We start from the raw sequence: 17,703 nt of genomic DNA, 5'->3' as shown, positions 1-17,703 counted from the left end.
AAATGTAAATATGACAAGAAATTTATGTTTCTAGAGTTATGGTAATTCCATGTATTTTCTACTGTATTATAATGTTTTAAAACAAGTGACTTTTACATATTTTTTACAGTGTAGACATCACAAGGTGAGCTCCTCCTCCTCACCTGTATCAAGCAGAACACCTGCAGCATCTCCATTTTGTGGCGCAGACGTCTCAACAGCAGATCCAGTGAGTACACACTTTATATCAAACTGGTTCTGACCCGTTTTCAGGCTTTTCCGGGTCAGAGGAGAGAGAACAGAACGAACCTTCAGTCACAGTTTGACTGAAAGGTTCGGAAGTTGAAACAGGAAGTTGAGCAGCAACTTCCTGTGTTTAAATGAATCTGTTTGTGTCAAAGTGGTTTAATGTCACATATTTTATTGCTGTCGTTTAAAGCTCTGAATAGAAAGTTTCGTCACTAACTCTGGAAACAAACGTCTTTATGTTTTGACGCCTGTCAGACATTATGAGCTCAAAGTTGATCAACAGGTTTGTTCTGCCAGTAGAGGCTCATGGGAAATGTAGTTGACCTCTTCTGACTCCAGAACCTGTTACAGTAGAAATACTGAAAGTTTTTTAACTTTATTTTCTTTAAGTCTAAAACATCCATCTGAACTATAAACTGTAAATATTTATTCCACAAATCAAATGAGGATTTTAGTGATGAAAACAAACAAGTCATGTGACTGTAAATAGAAAATGAAACTAACTTTGTTCTGCAGATCAGGCTCCATTTTGAGACGGAGGACAGAAATAACTTGTTTTAAGACTTGAGTTTTGTTTTTATGTATCTTAGTAGAAAAACCAGAATAAAAACATCTGTAACAGATTATTAGGGGATAATAAGATAAAAATATTAATATTTTTCTGAATAAATGCATAATATCAGCAGAATAAAGTTGTAATATTCTGATTTTATTCCAGTATTTTCATGTTTTCTTTTCTCAGTGTGTCCATAATACTCCATCATGTTAACCTGGTTTCTCTGATTATGGAAATCATAAAATGTGACTCATCAGTCCTTCCTCATCAGTCTGAGGTTCATCAGAAACTGAAGTTTCTCTGATCTGTGGAGTCAAACCAGATTTAAACTCAACAGATTTCCCTCTCTTCCTCCTCTCTGTTCTTTCTCTTCCAGTTGGACGTCTTGTTTCTCTTGCAGCAGTGAGAACTCTTTGTCTCTCTAAGCTGCTGGAAAACTGATCAGATCTGCTGAAAGCTGAGAGGATCAGATCAGATCTCTCCTCATGAGATCCATGGATCACCTGATCCTGAAGTCTCTGATTGTTGGTTCGTCTGGAAAATTCCTTCCACATATTCCTGCCTCTCAACAGGAGGACTGGCAGCCCATCTGAAGGAGGTCTGGAGCCCAAAGGGTTCAGAACCCCAAAGGGTTCAGAACCGCTGCTTTAACTGAGCCCATCTGTTCAGGACCAACACATCACCACTTCATAGGAAATGTTCACTCCTTCATTCACTTCATCTGACCTCACTCTGGATGTTTCTGCAGACCTGGAACATGATTCCAGTTTAGGTTTCAGACTCAGATCTGAAATGTTCTTCATAAAGTCAGAAGTTCTCCAGAAGGTTCTTGGATCAGCCAGCAGACATCAGAAGGTCATGAAGAAGTGAAGGAGAGAACAATTCAGACCCAGATGTTACCTGCTGGAATCAGGTTCCTCTGATCCTCTGAACATATGATGGGAATCAACTTTCTGCTGACTGGATCACTGGGATCTGACTGGTACTGGTTTCTCTTTCAGACTTACTGAGGTCCAGAAGATGGAAGATTTGGACCTAAAGGAGAACCGACCAGAACCTCCAGGATCCGTCTGTCCCTCTATGAGGAGTGACCGGTCAAAGGAAAACCTCCAGACCTCAGTACTGAACCAGAACCATCAGACCCAAAGTAAGAAACCAGTTTTCTAACTGGTTCATGTGACTCCACACAGATTTATTTAATATTAACTTGTTTATCTTCAGCAAATAAATAAAAAGTAACTTAATTTTTATGCAAACCTAAAGCTAAGTAATTGGGACCCGTTTTATATACTGGAAACACTGGGCCCAGTTTATATACTGGGAACACTGGGCCCAGTTTATGTACTGGGAACCCTGGGACCAGTTTATATACTGGGAACACTGGGACCAGTTTATATAGACGGAATACTGGGAGCAGTTTATGTACTGGGAACACTGGGACCAGTTTATATACTGGGAACACTGGGACCAGTTTATATACTGGGAACACTGGGCCCAGTTTATATACTGGGAACACTGGGCCCAGTTTATATACTGGAAACACTGGGACCAGTTTATATACTGGGAACACTGGGACCAGTTTATATACTGGGAACACTGGGACCAGTTTATATACTGGGAACACTGGGACCAGTTTATATACTGGGAACTGGGACCAGTTTATATACTGGAACACTGGGACCAGTTTATATAGACGGAATACTGGACCAGTTTATATATTGGGAACACTGGGACCAGTTTATATACTGGGAACACTGGGACCAGCTGATCCAGGTCGGATGACGACCCAGAACTTTAAACCTTCTGCTTCTTCTTCAGTGTTTTTATCACAGAGTTTCTCAGGAATTGATTTGATCTGAATAATATTTTTGTGTTGCAGAGATCAGAACCACAGACTGAGACCAGAACCTCCAGGATCCGTCTGTCCCTCTATGAGGAGTGACTGGTCAAAGGAAGAACCTCCAGACCTCAGTACTGAACCAGAACCATCAGACCCAAAGTAAGAAACCAGTTTCTAACTGGTTCATGTGACTCTGCAGAGACCAACCAGGATTTAAAGTTTGATTTCAGCTTAGAAACTGATTCCTGGAGACCAAAACATCATTTTTATTCATTTTAGTTCTTTTGTCAGTTGAGATCTAAACTGGGCTTTGAGAGAAAAGAACAAACTGGAGGAAAAACTAAATAGTTTCCTTTGCATCTTTATGAATCTCTAGCTTCCATGTTCCACTGAGGTCTGGAGCCTCATGTGTAAAAGAGTGAGCAGTTTTCACACTAACATGGACAAATTTAGAAAAGTTCAGCTACAAAACAATGTGGATAAACCAAACCTGCACAGCTTTTCTTTATGAATCCCAATTTACAGGAAAAGCAGCTGCTGGTCCGACTGTCACCATAAATAAATACATATTAATATAAATTAGTATAAATACATATTAATGTAAATTAGTATAAATACATATTGATGTAAATTAGTATAAATACATATTGATGTAAATTAGTATAAATACATATTGATGTAAATTAGTATAAATACATATTGATGTAAATTAGTATAAATACAACATCATGTAAATTAGTAAAAATACATATTAATGTAAATTAGTATAGATACATATTAATGTAAATTAATATAAATACATATTAATGGAAATTAGTATAAATACATATTAATGTAAATTAGTATAAATACATATTAATGTAAATTAATATAAATACATATTAATGTAAATTAGTATAAATACATATTGATGTAAATTAGTACAAATACATATTGGTGTAAATCAGTGCTTCTCACTTATTTTCCGTTACGCCCCCCCAATAGCAAGAAGAAAACTATTCGCGCCCCCCACTCCTCACCGTGACTATCCATCTCTGCATAACATTTTTTCCTTATAACATTTTTTTCGCTGAAAAAACTCTAGCGGCTTATCGGCGTGATTGGGATGTAACGTATTTAAGTGATGCGCTAATTTATTTGGCTTCATGCTGTCCGCTGCGAGCATTTTTAGACACAGCAAACACACCGGTCTTTCCTCATCTCCAACTGTAGTCACAGTGAAGCCAAGCGCTAAATACGCTTCGTCGTATTTCCTCTTCTTAGCTTTCGGTTGACTTTCTGTTGTCTCATTATCTTTGTCTCTCTCCGCTTTTCTTTTCATCCCTGTGAAAAACTTTTTCATGTTGGGGGTTGTTGAATAACGGAGGCCATAGACAGAACGCAGTCGGAGCTTTTTGTTGACTTAACACTGCTAACCAAGGCAAACCTGTTGTCTTGTAAGTCGTAAAATGTTGCACTGTCGCAAACGTGACAGAAGTAACAATGAGAGCGCCACTGCCGCCTACTGTGCGCAATTACACTTTATACTAGTACGGCCAAAAAAAAGCCTGTTCCCCAGGATCACACGCCCCCCCAGGTATCGCACCGCGCCCCCCAAAGGGGCCCGCCCCACTATTTGAGAAGCACTGGTGTAAATTAGTAGAAATACATATTAATGTAAATTAGTATAAATATTAATGTAAATTAGTATAAATGCATATTAATTTAAATTAATATAAATACATATTAATGTAAATTAGTATAAATGCATATTAATTTAAATTAATATAAATACATATGGAATATGTATTTATTTATCCAGCATACAGATGAAAATCAGAACCAAGTCTATGAAAGGAACCAGACCACCTGAATAAAACAGGAACTGGGCTCGATAAAGATGGACTGTAACTAAATACAACAACTGCAAACAATAAATCAGGACAAAGTGAACAGAACCAAAGTCCAAAGTATCATCATGAAGTCAGATTTAGAAAAACTAAGACAGATTTCATAAGTTGTTGTTATCACTGCTATCATGTCCAAATGATGCTCTGTCGCAGCACAAGGCTCTTTCTAAAGTTCTTAGATTAATGCAACTGGATCTGAATCCAGTTTACTGGTTTCCACCATTAAAGAATGATCCATGTTTCTACTCTGGAATCTAGATTAGAATCAGATTTTGGAGCCTCTGATGGAAACAGTTTCTGCTCTGACTCAGAATAAATAAAGATTTCAGATGGATCAATACAACCAAAGAAAGATCAATCATAACAGCAAATATCATGAAATACTTCAAACCAGAGATCATCAATGTTCTGAGGTTCTGTTCTGACTCGGCTTCTGGTACCAGGACAGCAGCTCCAGCCTGCTGTTAGTGAACTATTGCAGTGATGAAGAAATGTCTTCACAGAGGGAGGAAGAGGAGCAGCGTTGGTGAGGAAGAGCAGCCGTCCTCTGTGCTTTGTGTCAGGAGGTTCTGATGGATCCGGTCTGTACCAGCTGTGGACACTGGTTCTGCAGACACTGCATCAGGTCCTACTGGGACCAGTCTGCTCCATCTGGACCCTCTCCTCCTGCCCCCAGTGTGTAGAAAGACCAGAACAGCAGCTGGACTGCTGACAGCCAATCAGAGCAGCTGTGCTCCAGGTGAGACTGAACTCCTCCAATCAGAGCTTCCTTCTGTCGTCTGTTGAACCAATTCAACGCCTTTAGTTGGGATTTGGAAATTCAAGGTTTTATAAATCTTCCTGCCAACTAAATGTCTGTATTTCCAGCTGGTGTAAATGGTTTTGCTTTAAAGTGACTCTGTTCTCAGCTCTTTGTGCTGATTGCATTAAAACTGAACATCTGATTAAATCTGATGTTGATGTATGAACTAGGCAGCCTAGTACTGCACTAGTGACATGCTGGGAGAATAACTTTGTATTATGTGTGTAAAAGTCAGTCCCAGGGATCTTTAGATACAAATTCACCATTATTCAGTTCTGACTAGATGAATAGAAACAGAATCAGTAACTCCAAAGGAAACAACAACAGTGATTTCACTGCACTCAATAAACTTTGATGCTCTTCTGAGTTCAACACCTGCCTGCTACCTGTTGCCCCTGACTCAGATTCATGGCCTACAGCGCCATCTAGTGACCAAAGAGGAAATGTATCACATGTTTGGTTCCTGCAGTGCCTGGAGACACGAAGGTGGAAAAAGCAGCTGATGTTACAGAGAGAGAAAGTTTGAGTCAGAAACCTTTATTTACTCTGATAATATATAGCAGAGATTACAGTTTATATGTTTCTCCATATTTGTTATTTTATTAAAGGTAAAAAGCCCAATGCTTAACCTGCCAGGCCTATAATACACTGAAGAAAACCCTGTAATAATTCTAATAATCTATTGTTTTCTTCTAAAGGATGAAATCAGTCCCATGTCATTTTCAAACTACTATTGTTCTTTAAAAACATCCAATCCAGTCTTTGACAGAAATAGCATTTTAATGTGAACCCTGCCAGATACAATCAGCTGTTTCTCTGAAAGATTAGAGCTTTTTTCTCTAGATTTCCTTCATTAAGGCTGGAAAATCCCAGTGGAAAACATTTTCCTTCTTCTCAATCTTCTGAAGTTTCTATTTGTGGGAGAAGTTCAGATAGAAACTGTAAATGAGGGCATGGTGACATGATGCAGAAGAGTTTATGTTGCTTAAAGCAACTGTTTCTGTTATTGTTTATTTATCTGATTTGTGAATTAAATACTTACATAGAACAGACTCTGGTAACAAAACAGAGGCAGAAATGTGATGTTTGATTATAGAACAATATTCTGTTTGGGATGATGGATCAAATTCTTTCAGTTGGGTTATTTTTACTTCAGTTGTTTTTTTCTTTATTTCAGCAGATGTTGTTCTGCAGCAGGAAGTTCTAGAGGAACATAAGATCAGTCTGAGGCAGAGATGTGAATGTGTGACTGAAGGAAGTGATGAAACAGGAAGTAGGACCCTCCTCAACAGGATCTACACTGATCTCTACATCACAGAGGGACAAAGTGAAGGGTTAATACCCAGCATGAGGTGAAGCAGCTGGAGAGAGCTGCCAAGATCCAGAACCTCCATGACTCTCCAATCAGGTGCCATGACATCTTTAAAACCTTCCCTGACCAACATGGAGCCATCAGAGTGGTTCTGACCAACGGCGTCGCTGGTGTTGGAAAAACCTTCTCAGTGCAGAAGTTCACTCTGGACTGGGCAGAGGGCTTGGAGAACCAAGATGTCAGTGTGGTGGTTCTGCTTTCGTTCAGGGAGCTGAACTTGATCAGAGATCAGCAGCACAGTCTTCTCTCCCTGCTCCATGTTTTCCATCCAACACTCCAGAAGCTCCCAGCAGAGCAGCTGGCTGGCTGCAAACTCCTCTTCATCTTTGATGGCCTGGATGAAAGCAGACTTTCACTGGACTTCAGCAGCAGTCAGCTGGTTTCTGACGTCACACAGAAATCATCAGTCAACGTTCTGCTGACAAACATCAAGGGGAACCTGCTTCCCTCGGCTCTCATCTGGATAACTTCCAGACCTGCAGCGGCCAATCGGATCCCTCCTTCATGTGTTACCAGGGTGACAGAAGTACGAGGCTTCAGCGACACCCAGAAGGAGGAGTACTTCAGGAAGAGGTTCAGTGATGAAGAGCTGTCCAGCAGAATCATCTCCCACATCAAGACCTCCAGGAGCCTCCACATCATGTGTGAATCCCCAGTCTTCTGCTGGATCTGCTACAGTTCTGGAGAACATGGTGACCTCAGAGCAGAGAGGAGAGCTGCCCAAGACCATGACTGACATGTACTCACACTTCCTGCTGGTCCAGACAAAGAGGAAGAACAACAAGTACCATGGAGGACATGAGACAAGTCCACAGGAGCTGATGGAGGCTGACAGGAAGTTCTTCTGAAGCTGGGAGGCTGGCATTTGAACATCTGGAGAAAGGAAACATCATGTTCTACCAAGAGACCTGGAGCAGTGTGGTCTGGAGGTCACAGAGGCCTCAGTGTACTCAGGAGTTTGTACAGATCTTCAAAAGAGAGAATCTGATCTTCCAGAAACCAGTCTACTGCTTTGTTCATCTGAGCATTCAGGAGTTTCTGGCTGCAGTCTACATGTTCCACTGTTTCACCAGCAGGAACTCAGAGGTAGTGAAGTTCTTGGGAGGAAAATACAGTAAAACATCTCTGGAGGATTTCATGAAAAGTGTCCTAGTGAAATCCTTTTATAGTGAAAATGGCCACCTGGACCTGTTTGTGCGTTTCCTTCATGGCCTCATTCTGGAGTCCAACCAGAGACTGTTAGGAGGCCTTCTGGGTCAGACAGAGAACAGTCCAGAAACCATCCAGAGAATCATCAACAATCTGAAGGAGATGGACACTGATGATATCTCTCCTGACAGAAGCATCAACATCTTCCACTGTCTGGTGGAGATGAAGGATCTCTCAGTTTTTCAGGAGATCCAAGAGTTCCTGAAATCAGGGAAGAAACTGTCAGAGATCCAGTGTTCAGCTCTGGCCTTCATGCTGCAGATGTCAGAGGTTCTGGATGAGTTGGACCTGGAGAAGTACAACACATCAGAATTGGGGAGACGGAGATTGGTTCCAGTTGTGAGGAACTGCAGAAAGGCTCGGTGAGTCCAGATCAGTCCAGATGGCAGAGTTACTGTAAAAAGTAACTTGGTTAGATTACTGAAATAGTTAAAACGTTAACTGTAGAGTTAACGTTTTAACTATTTCCACTTTGACTTTATATTGTTGACTCATTCAGGACTCTAAACTTTCACAACAAGATGTTGGATCACTAGAAACAGAGAAAATCTAAGGTCAGAAAATTAGTTTCTGAAAAATATCAGGAAGTCTTCAGAGAGATTGGATGAAGGCATAAGAGATTCGAGGTGATAAAAATCATGTGTGGTTTGTGAAAGTTTAAAGAAACGAGATTCTGCAGCTTTCACAGCTCTCTGCTACTTTGCAAGTCCCTCTCTAAGTATTTGCAAAGAAACATGTAGACGATGTTTCCTCCACTCTGTGCATCTGCTCTCTAGTCAGAGTTCACTGTTTGTTCGTTTAACCAGGGTTGTGCCATCGGCTTCCATCGCTTCAGGCTAAAAGGGGCAACAAGTTCAAAGTTCAGAAACTCTTTGGTTGGTGGTTTGGATCCACAGCAGACATGAATATTGAAGTAACAGTGATCAGAAAGTGATCATGTCTCAGTGATAGACCTGTCACTAAGCCTGTCAAATCCTGAAATTCTTGTTTCTCCAGCAATAAAATGCGCATCTCCCTCCTCCCTCCATTGTTCAGTTTCTGTCGCTGCTGCTAACTGTAGCATAGAAACGGCCGTCACTCCAAAGTGACTTCTGTCAGATCCTCCAAAGCTCTGCTTCCATGTTTGGTAGAAAAGCTGATGCAGTTTCTTCCTCAGTGAGATTCTGACACTGGGAGCAGGTTACTGGTTTCTCAGTCAGAAGCTGGTTGTAAACCTGAGACCAGCAGGTGTCAGTCAGTGATGGTAGATCTGAACTTTGGGTCGACCTCAATATGAGACGTTGCAGACTGACAGAGGAACCAAAGAGTTAAAAGCTCATCTTCTGAAGTTGGGATCATTTTCCTCCAACATCTGGTTCCTCAAACCAGATGTTGGACTGGATTTATGTCAGTGTCAATGTGAATGTCAGCTCCCTCATGAAGGTTGAGAATGATTATCATTTGGAGAAAGTCTCATCATCATCAATATTTCCACTCAATAAGAGACAAAAATAAACAGCATGTTTGAAAGAGGAAAAACCTCTGAGACTCTGAGCTCAAAGCAAGATGCCAGAGAACAAAACTCTTTATTTATATTGGACAATTAATTTAATTGTATATAATTGTGGCCATAGGAACCATTTCTTTGCTAAATAGTTGAAATATATTTGTCCTGTTTGTGGTGAGTGACGTATTCTCTCCACTGATCGAGTTCATTAGTCCAAGTTTGTCGTTTATTGAACGTTCAGAAACTCCAGCAGCTCTGATGAACCACAGCAAAGACAAACGAAGGTAAAATAACCTGAACAGGTGATCGACTCTAAACCTCTCCTTTACTCTCTCTCCAACACACGCGTTGCCAGGGCAACCACCTGAGCTGCGCAAGCGGAGCAGAGATTACATTAAAACAAACCATTGAGTCCATCATGATGTTGGGTTTTCAGTCCTGATGTTTATTTTGTGATTATTGATCATCTCTCTGAACACAGAGCTGCTTGATGATTTAACTCCTGCTCTGCTAGTCAGTCCATCTTTGACTCACTTTTTGTTGGTAGTGGAACCAAAACGCTCTGAATTGTGCAACACCTTGTTGAAACAATAGTTACAGATATTATTAGTTTGCTGAGTCTTTCATTTGATCACACTTTGTTGATTTTTATTGTTTTAATCCTTTAATAAAATGACAAAGCTTTTGGATCTGAGTGAATATGTGGATAAGAGCATCAGATCAGGACTTGCTGCTTTCAGCCTCCTGGTCGTGTTCAGTTTTGTTTCCTCCTGCTGAGATCGACTCTAATCCTTCCCACAATCCATCAAACCGACGTATTGATCTCCACTGCTTTAGACATTCCAGCCTCTTCCAGTTAGTGGGAAAACCTTCAGTGCTTCACCAGGAAAGATGCTGCTTGATGTGTGGAGCCACAGAGGATCATCTGATGGGAGACAGGAGGACAGCTCTGCTGGAAGCATCAGGATGCTTTTAGCAGAGCTGCTGGGTCCATTCATGACCATCATGATGAATATTTCATATCTATAGTCGGGTGGTGGGGGGCAGTCTGTGGAGGAAACTCAACTTTCCTTCAGCATCTGGCTGCAGCTGAAGCTCCTGGTTTCCTCAGGAACAGAACCAGAACCAGGATGTTAGTTATGAAATGATCAAACTCAGTAAATGGATGTGAAGACCAGATGTTCATCAGATGATATCAATGTTATTAAATGTGTTTAAATAGATGATCTGGTTTCATTAGAACTGACTTTATTTCTTCTCTAATCACAGACTTGGTGGCTGTAAACTCGGAAAGGCTGAATGTGAAGCTGTGGCTTCAGCTCTGAAGTCCAACCAACATCTGACTGAACTGGAAATAAATCAGATCCACATGCAGGGAACCAGAACAGAATCTGGACTGAATAATGTGTTTGAGATCCTGCAGAGTTCAGTCAGTAAAGTGAAGAATCTGAGTTTGTTTTTCTCTATTTATCCTATAAAATCTTTCATTGATACTTTAATATTTATTTATCTTCACATTTATTCTGTTTTCTTTAAAAACAATCTGCTCTCAAAATGTCAGAATATAATTTCTAAAATCTTTTGCTTTATAAATAAATTATTTTCATTTTTCAGACTTTGAGAATATTGATCTTTATTTTTCACTATAAATGTTTTTGACTGATGAACAAAAATAAGTTCAAAAGTCAAATGATGATAATTAATGATGGAGATGTTTCAGTTTGTTCTGAGAAAGATTAAAATGATCAAATTGATTTATTTCTCATTTCTTCTTCACATTAATAATAAAATGTTCCTTCAGAGTAAAACCAGAACCAGAGAAGTTCTGTTTGTAATAAAAGAAACTATAATATGAATAAAAACTGTCAGCAGCAGCAGCCGGTTCCTCCAGCTCAGCTTTGTCCTGAAGCTGTGGTTCTGTTGGACCGGGTCAGAGCAGAACCGTCTCTCCAGTCTGGCAGCTGACAGTCAGTTGGAGCCTCGACTCTCTGAGCTCAGAGACGCTTCATCAGGTCACTGATCAGAAACTAGAGCTGATTCAGATTCATCATCATGTTCCTGATGATCAGAATGGATCAGAATGGATCAGTATTGATCAGATGTGATCAGTATTGATCAGATGTGACCAGTATTGATCAGATGTGATCAGTATTGATCAGATGTGATCAGTATTGATCAGATGTGATCAATAGTAAAGACGTCTCTGTGTCGTCACTGCAGCAAACATCTGGCCTCCAGCTGTCCTCTGTCTCTGCTGGGATGTCACCAGGTAGATGGACAACATCTGCTTGTTGGTGATTGGCTGAGCCGTTGTCATGGCAACATGCAGGTAGACAGGAGGCAGCATAGCAGCTTCTAGACCAGGACTCTTCAAATCCAGGCCTCCATGTTTGGTGACCTTTAACCTTTAGATGTTTCTGCTTCAACACCTGAATGAAATGATGAATTGTCCCTCAGGACGCAGTCCGGTTCTCCAGAGTCCTGCTGATGACCTCATGATGGGACTCAGGTGTTGAAGGTCGCAGGACGCCGGCCATCGAGGCCTGGAGTTAAAGATCCCTGGTCCAGACCGAACCAGAATCGGTTCTAAAGTATTTCCTGACCCAGTTCAGTAAATACTTTGGTAGAACAAAGAACTGAGAACCTGATCACCAGCAGAGCAGCGCCACCTGGTGGCTCAACAGAGTCAAAGGTTTCCTCCTGTTAACTGAGATCAACCAACCTTCACTTTGACTCTGATGTGAAACTATTTTAAAACTTGAAGTCCATTTTAATTCCCGACCAGAACCACTGAAATATTCTAACAACACGTCATAATAAACATGTTCTGGTTCTGCTGGTTTGGACTCTATAAACCAGTTTACTGGATCAAATATTAAACATCAGTTCATCATGTTTCACTTTTACATTCAGTGAAATTAATTTTCTACATTTATTTTTAATTTGTTGATATTTCAGTTTTAACCTGCATCCTGTTGGCTTCAGCTCACATCTTTTTTCTTTATTCAGGTTGATCAGCTGCAGTTTGTCAGAGATCAGCTGTTCTTCTCTGGCCTCAGCTCTGACCTTTAACCCCTCCCATCTGACTGAACTGTACCTGAGAAACAACAACATGAAAGATTCTGGAGTGAAGGAGCTCTGTGGTTTTCTACAGAATCCTGAATGCAGAATACAACGATTAGAGTAAGAAACCATGGCCTAGTTAAAGTTTCTCTGTATTATAAAGCACAAGCAGTTCCTCCTCCCACCATCACATTCAACCAATCACAGCCTTCATTTTACAGACACCAACCACACCTGCAGAGAAGGTCAAAGGTCAGATTGGAGAATAAAGGCTGATAAAACTCTGATATTAGGATCATTAAATGTCTTAAAATCCACAAAATAATCAGATATAAAATCTGATAAAATGTCTTTATGTCCAAGACAGACTGAGGCTTAATTCACTAAATAATGATGTTCATCCACATCTCTGACCTTCTGATCATCAATGATCAATAAACCATCATTGATAAAACCACAAACTTTATTAACCTGTAAAGATGAACAGATGTAGAAACATCAGGAATCAGATTGATATTTAAAATGAATCTGAACTGAAATATTAGAGCTCAGTCCAACAGAAACAGTTTCATTTTGACCAGCAGCATCAATCTAAGTAAATGAAAATAATATTGAAACATTTGATAACCTGTGTGAATAAATGCCAGGTAAACAAAGTATTCCTTCCCTTTCCTTGGTTCTTTCTAATAATGTCTGAGGTGAAGCAGCAGGAATCCTGTGAGTTTGTGACGATGCAGCAGGAAGTTGTGACGTTGACAGGAGGAGCTGGATGGACGCACGGTGGGACAGCGGATAGCAGAGCAGCTTTATTTCTAGACAACTTTAAACAGGACCAAAGAAGACATGGAGCAGCAGTCACATGATCCAATAATCTACCAATAAACCATCAATAGGAGATAATCATCAATACAACAGCCCTGGATCAAAATATGAAGATAATCATACAGTCAGTCAGAATCAAGCAAATGAAATAGATGAAAATAACAATAAATTGATCAAATTCAAACTTAGACAAAAGTCAACATTTGGTTTGAAGCAGGAATTTATTGATCCTGCAGATAAATCAATCAGTTCAGTTTCCACTCATGTGTTCATGTGTTTATGAATGAGTGAAGTGTAATTATTGCAGCTGTTGGTCCTCCAGATAAATCACTCAGTTCCAGTCAATAGAAGGTCAAAGGTCACTGTGGAAATGAGCTGCTGCCATTAAATCACTGCAGCTTTCATTAACATCTCTAATGTCACACTTTGGTTCTGAAAGTCCATTTTAATTCCCGACCAGAACCACTGAAATATTCTAACAACACGTCATAATAACATGTTCTGGTTCTGCTGGTTTGGACTCTATAAACCAGTTTTACTGGATCAAATATTAAACATCAGTTCATCATGTTTCACTTTTACATTCAGTGAAATTATTTTCTACATTTTATTATTAATTTGTTGATATTTCAGTTTTAACCTGCATCCTGTTGGCTTCAGCTCACATCTTTATTCTTTATTCAGGTTGAGGGACTGCAGTTTGTCAGAGATCAGCTGTTCTTCTCTGGCCTCAGCTCTGACCTTTAACCCCTCCCATCTGTCTGAACTGAACCTGAGCAGGAACAACATCCTGGAAGATTCTGGAGTGAAGGAGCTCTGTGGTTTTCTACAGAATCCTGAATGCAGAATACAACGATTAGTGTAAGAAACCATGGCCTAGTTAAAGTTTCTCTGTATTATAAAAGCACAAGCAGTTCCTCCTCCCACCATCACATTCAACCAATCACAGCCTTCATTTCACAGACACCAACCACACCTGCAGAGAGAAGGTCAAAGGTCAGATTGGAGAATAAAGGCTGATAAAACTCTGATATTAGGATCATTAAATGTCTTAATATCCACCAAATAATCAGATATAAAATCTGATAAAATGTCTTTATGTCCAAGACAGACTGAGGCTTAATTCACTAAATAATGATGTTTCATCCACATCTGACCTTCTGATCATAAATGATCAATAAACCATCATTGATAAAACCACAAACTTTATTAACCTGTAAAGAACAGATGTAGAAACATCAGGAATCAGATTGATATTTAAAATGAATCTGAACTGAAATATTAGAGCTCAGTCCACAGAAACAGTTTCATTTTGACCAGCAGCATCAATCTAAGTAAATGAAAATAATATTGAAACATTTGATAACCTGTGAATAAATGCCAGGTAAACAAAGTATTCCCTCCCTTTCCTTGGTTCTTTCTAATAATGTCTGAGGTGAAGCAGCAGGAATCCTGTGAGTTTGTGACGATGCAGCAGGAAGTTGTGACGTTGACAGGAGGAGCTGGATGGACGCACGGTGGGACAGCGGATAGCAGAGCAGCTTTATTTCTAGACAACTTTAAACAGGACCAAAGAAGACATGGAGCAGCAGTCACATGATCCAATAATCTACCAATAAACCATCAATAGGAGATAATCATCAATACAACAGCCCTGGATCAAAATATGAAGATAATCATACAGTCAGTCAGAATCAAGCAAATGGAAATAGATGAAAATAACAATAAATTGATCAAATTCAAACTTAGACAAATCAACATTTGGTTTGAAGCAGGAATTTATTGATCCTGCAGATAAATCAATCAGTTCAGTTTCCACTCATGTGTTCATGTGTTTATGAATGAGTGAAGTGTAATTATTGCAGCTGTTGGTCCTCCAGATAAATCACTCAGTTCCAGTCAATAGAAGGTCAAAGGTCACTGTGGAAATGAGCTGCTGCCATTAAATCACTGCAGCTTTCATTAACATCTCTAATGTCACACTTTGGTTCTGAAAGTCCATTTTAATTCCCGACCAGAACCACTGAAATATTCTAACAACACGTCATAATAAATGTTCTGGTTCTGCTGGTTTGGACTCTATAAACCAGTTTTACTGGATCAAATATTAAACATCAGTTCATCATGTTTCACTTTTACATTCAGTGAAATTAATTTTCTACATTTTATTATTAATTTGTTGATATTTCAGTTTTAACCTGCATCCTGTTGGCTTCAGCTCACATCTTTTATTCTTTATTCAGGTTGATCAGCTGCAGGTTGTCAGAGATCAGCTGTTCTTCTCTGGTCTCAGCTCTGACCTTTAACCCCTCCCATCTGACTCAACTGGACCTGAGCAGGAACAACCTGAAAGATTCTGGAGTGAAGGAGCTCTGTGGTTTTCTACAGAATCCTGAATGCAGAATACAACAATTAGAGTAAGAAACCATGGCCTAGTTAAAGTTTCTCTGTATTATCAAAGCACAAGCAGTTCCTCCTCCCACCATCACATTCAACCAATCACAGCCTTCATTTCACAGACACCAACCACACCTGCAGAGAGAAGGTCAAAGGTCAGATTGGAGAATAAAGGCTGATAAAACTCTGATATTAGGATCATTAAATGTCTTAATATCCACCAAATAATCAGATATAAAATCTGATAAAATTCTTTATGTCCAAGACAGACTGAGGCTTAATTCACTAAATAATGATGTTCATCCACATCTCTGACCTTCTGATCATCAATGATCAATAAACCATCATTGATAAAACCACAAACTTTATTAACCTGTAAAGATGAACAGATGTAGAAACATCAGGAATCAGATTGATATTTAAAATGAATGTGAACTGAAATATTAGAGCTCAGTCCAACAGAAAGTTTCATTTTGACCAGCAGCATCAATCTAAGTAAATGATCTGAAAATAATAATGAAATGTTTTACAAGCTGTGAATAAATGTGAGGTAAACTAATAGGTATTTCCTTTACCTGCATACAAAAGAACCACAGGCAATGTTTATTAGTTTTCAATTAAGCTTTTGCAAAAGGAGAAGATATAGTAAGCTGCTTCTACAAGCTGCTCACCATTCTTTCTGAAAACCTTCAGTTAGAGCTTCTCTTTTTATTTGCAAGGGAGTGTAGGGAGTGATCTAAACAAAAGGGGGGCTATGTTAAGGGGGAAACACAGAACCTAAATTCTACACATTCCAACACTATTATTGTGTTGGAATGATAGTTTAACATATAGATTTAACTACATTTAGAAAATGCATCAATGATTACCAAGCAATATTTATTGGTTCATTTTGTGTAAGTTCAATAAAATCCATATGCATTGTCTGGAATGGATAAGATTTTTTTGGAAAAGTTTCTCTTTCTGGTCTCTTGTTTCTTTGTGGATTGTTTTTAACACAGACTGATCATGCAGTACAAATTTTTTAAAAGAATTTAAATCCATGTGTGGTAAAATGCTGTTATTGCACAGTAACCATCACCCCTGTTGACGCAAGAATTTTAATTCCATTTTAATTCCCGACCAGAACCACTGAAATATTCTAACAACACGTCATAATAACATGTTCTGGTTCTGCTGGTTTGGACTCTATAAACCAGTTTTACTGGATCAAATATTAAACATCAGTTCATCATGTTTCACTTTTACATTCAGTGAAATTAATTTTCTACATTTTATTATTAATTTGTTGATATTTCAGTTTTAACCTGCATCCTGTTGGTTCAGCTCACTTTTATTCTTTATTCAGGTTGGAGTGCTGCAGGTTGTCAGAGATCAGCTGTTCTTCTCTGGCCTCAGCTCTGACCTTTAACCCCTCCCATCTGACTCAACTGGACCTGAGAGGAAACAACCTGAAAGATTCAGACATTCAGCAGTTGAAGCGTTTTGTAAAAGATGTTCAGTAAGTAAATGCTTTCATTGAGTCCAGCTGCGTCAGCATCTTGAACTAAACCAGTTCCTATCAAGCAAAGCTCCAGTGTTCCCAGTGAAGCTGCAGCTTCTCAGTGGGGGGAGAATGGTTCAGGCTTCCTGATTGGACACAGAGACAGCAATCAGCCAATCAGAGCAGCAGCAGCTTGCTGTGTTCCTGTGTTGTGTTGCTGTGTCCATGTCCAGGAAGTCCAGCTGGACTCCACGTCCAGCCGTCCAACATGTCTAGAGACAGTGGTCCTCATTCATCAAACCTGTGGCAGCAGCAGACTGATCTCAGACCTGCTTGTTCTCTCAGTTCAACAGGAAACAAGTGATCAGGTTGATGTTGGTCACAGCTCTGAGATCAGTCTGACTGCAGCCTGGAAACCACTGGCTCTGATTTCACAAACCATCATTCATTTAGTCAGCAGCTGCTTTTCTGCCCAAGTCCACTCCTCCCATCTGGACATGTGTCCTCCTGTCCTCAGTCTCATCCAGATGTGTTCAGGGACAGCCTCCATGTTGGA

At 39.7% G+C, this 17,703-nt stretch overlaps 1 pseudogene; it reads left to right on the top strand.

Annotated features, from left to right (window-relative positions):
- Window positions 1-1,347: 1,347 nt before the first annotated feature.
- Window positions 1,348-17,169, top strand: LOC129354395 (NACHT, LRR and PYD domains-containing protein 3-like; annotated as a pseudogene).
- The last annotated feature ends 534 nt before the right edge of the window (window positions 17,170-17,703 follow it).

This window comes from Poeciliopsis prolifica, unplaced genomic scaffold (assembly GCF_027474105.1).
Source record: "Poeciliopsis prolifica strain line A6 unplaced genomic scaffold, Auburn_PproV2 SCAFFOLD109, whole genome shotgun sequence".
Lineage (NCBI taxonomy): Eukaryota > Metazoa > Chordata > Actinopteri > Cyprinodontiformes > Poeciliidae > Poeciliopsis > Poeciliopsis prolifica.
This window is presented reverse-complemented; position numbering and strand designations above follow the sequence as displayed.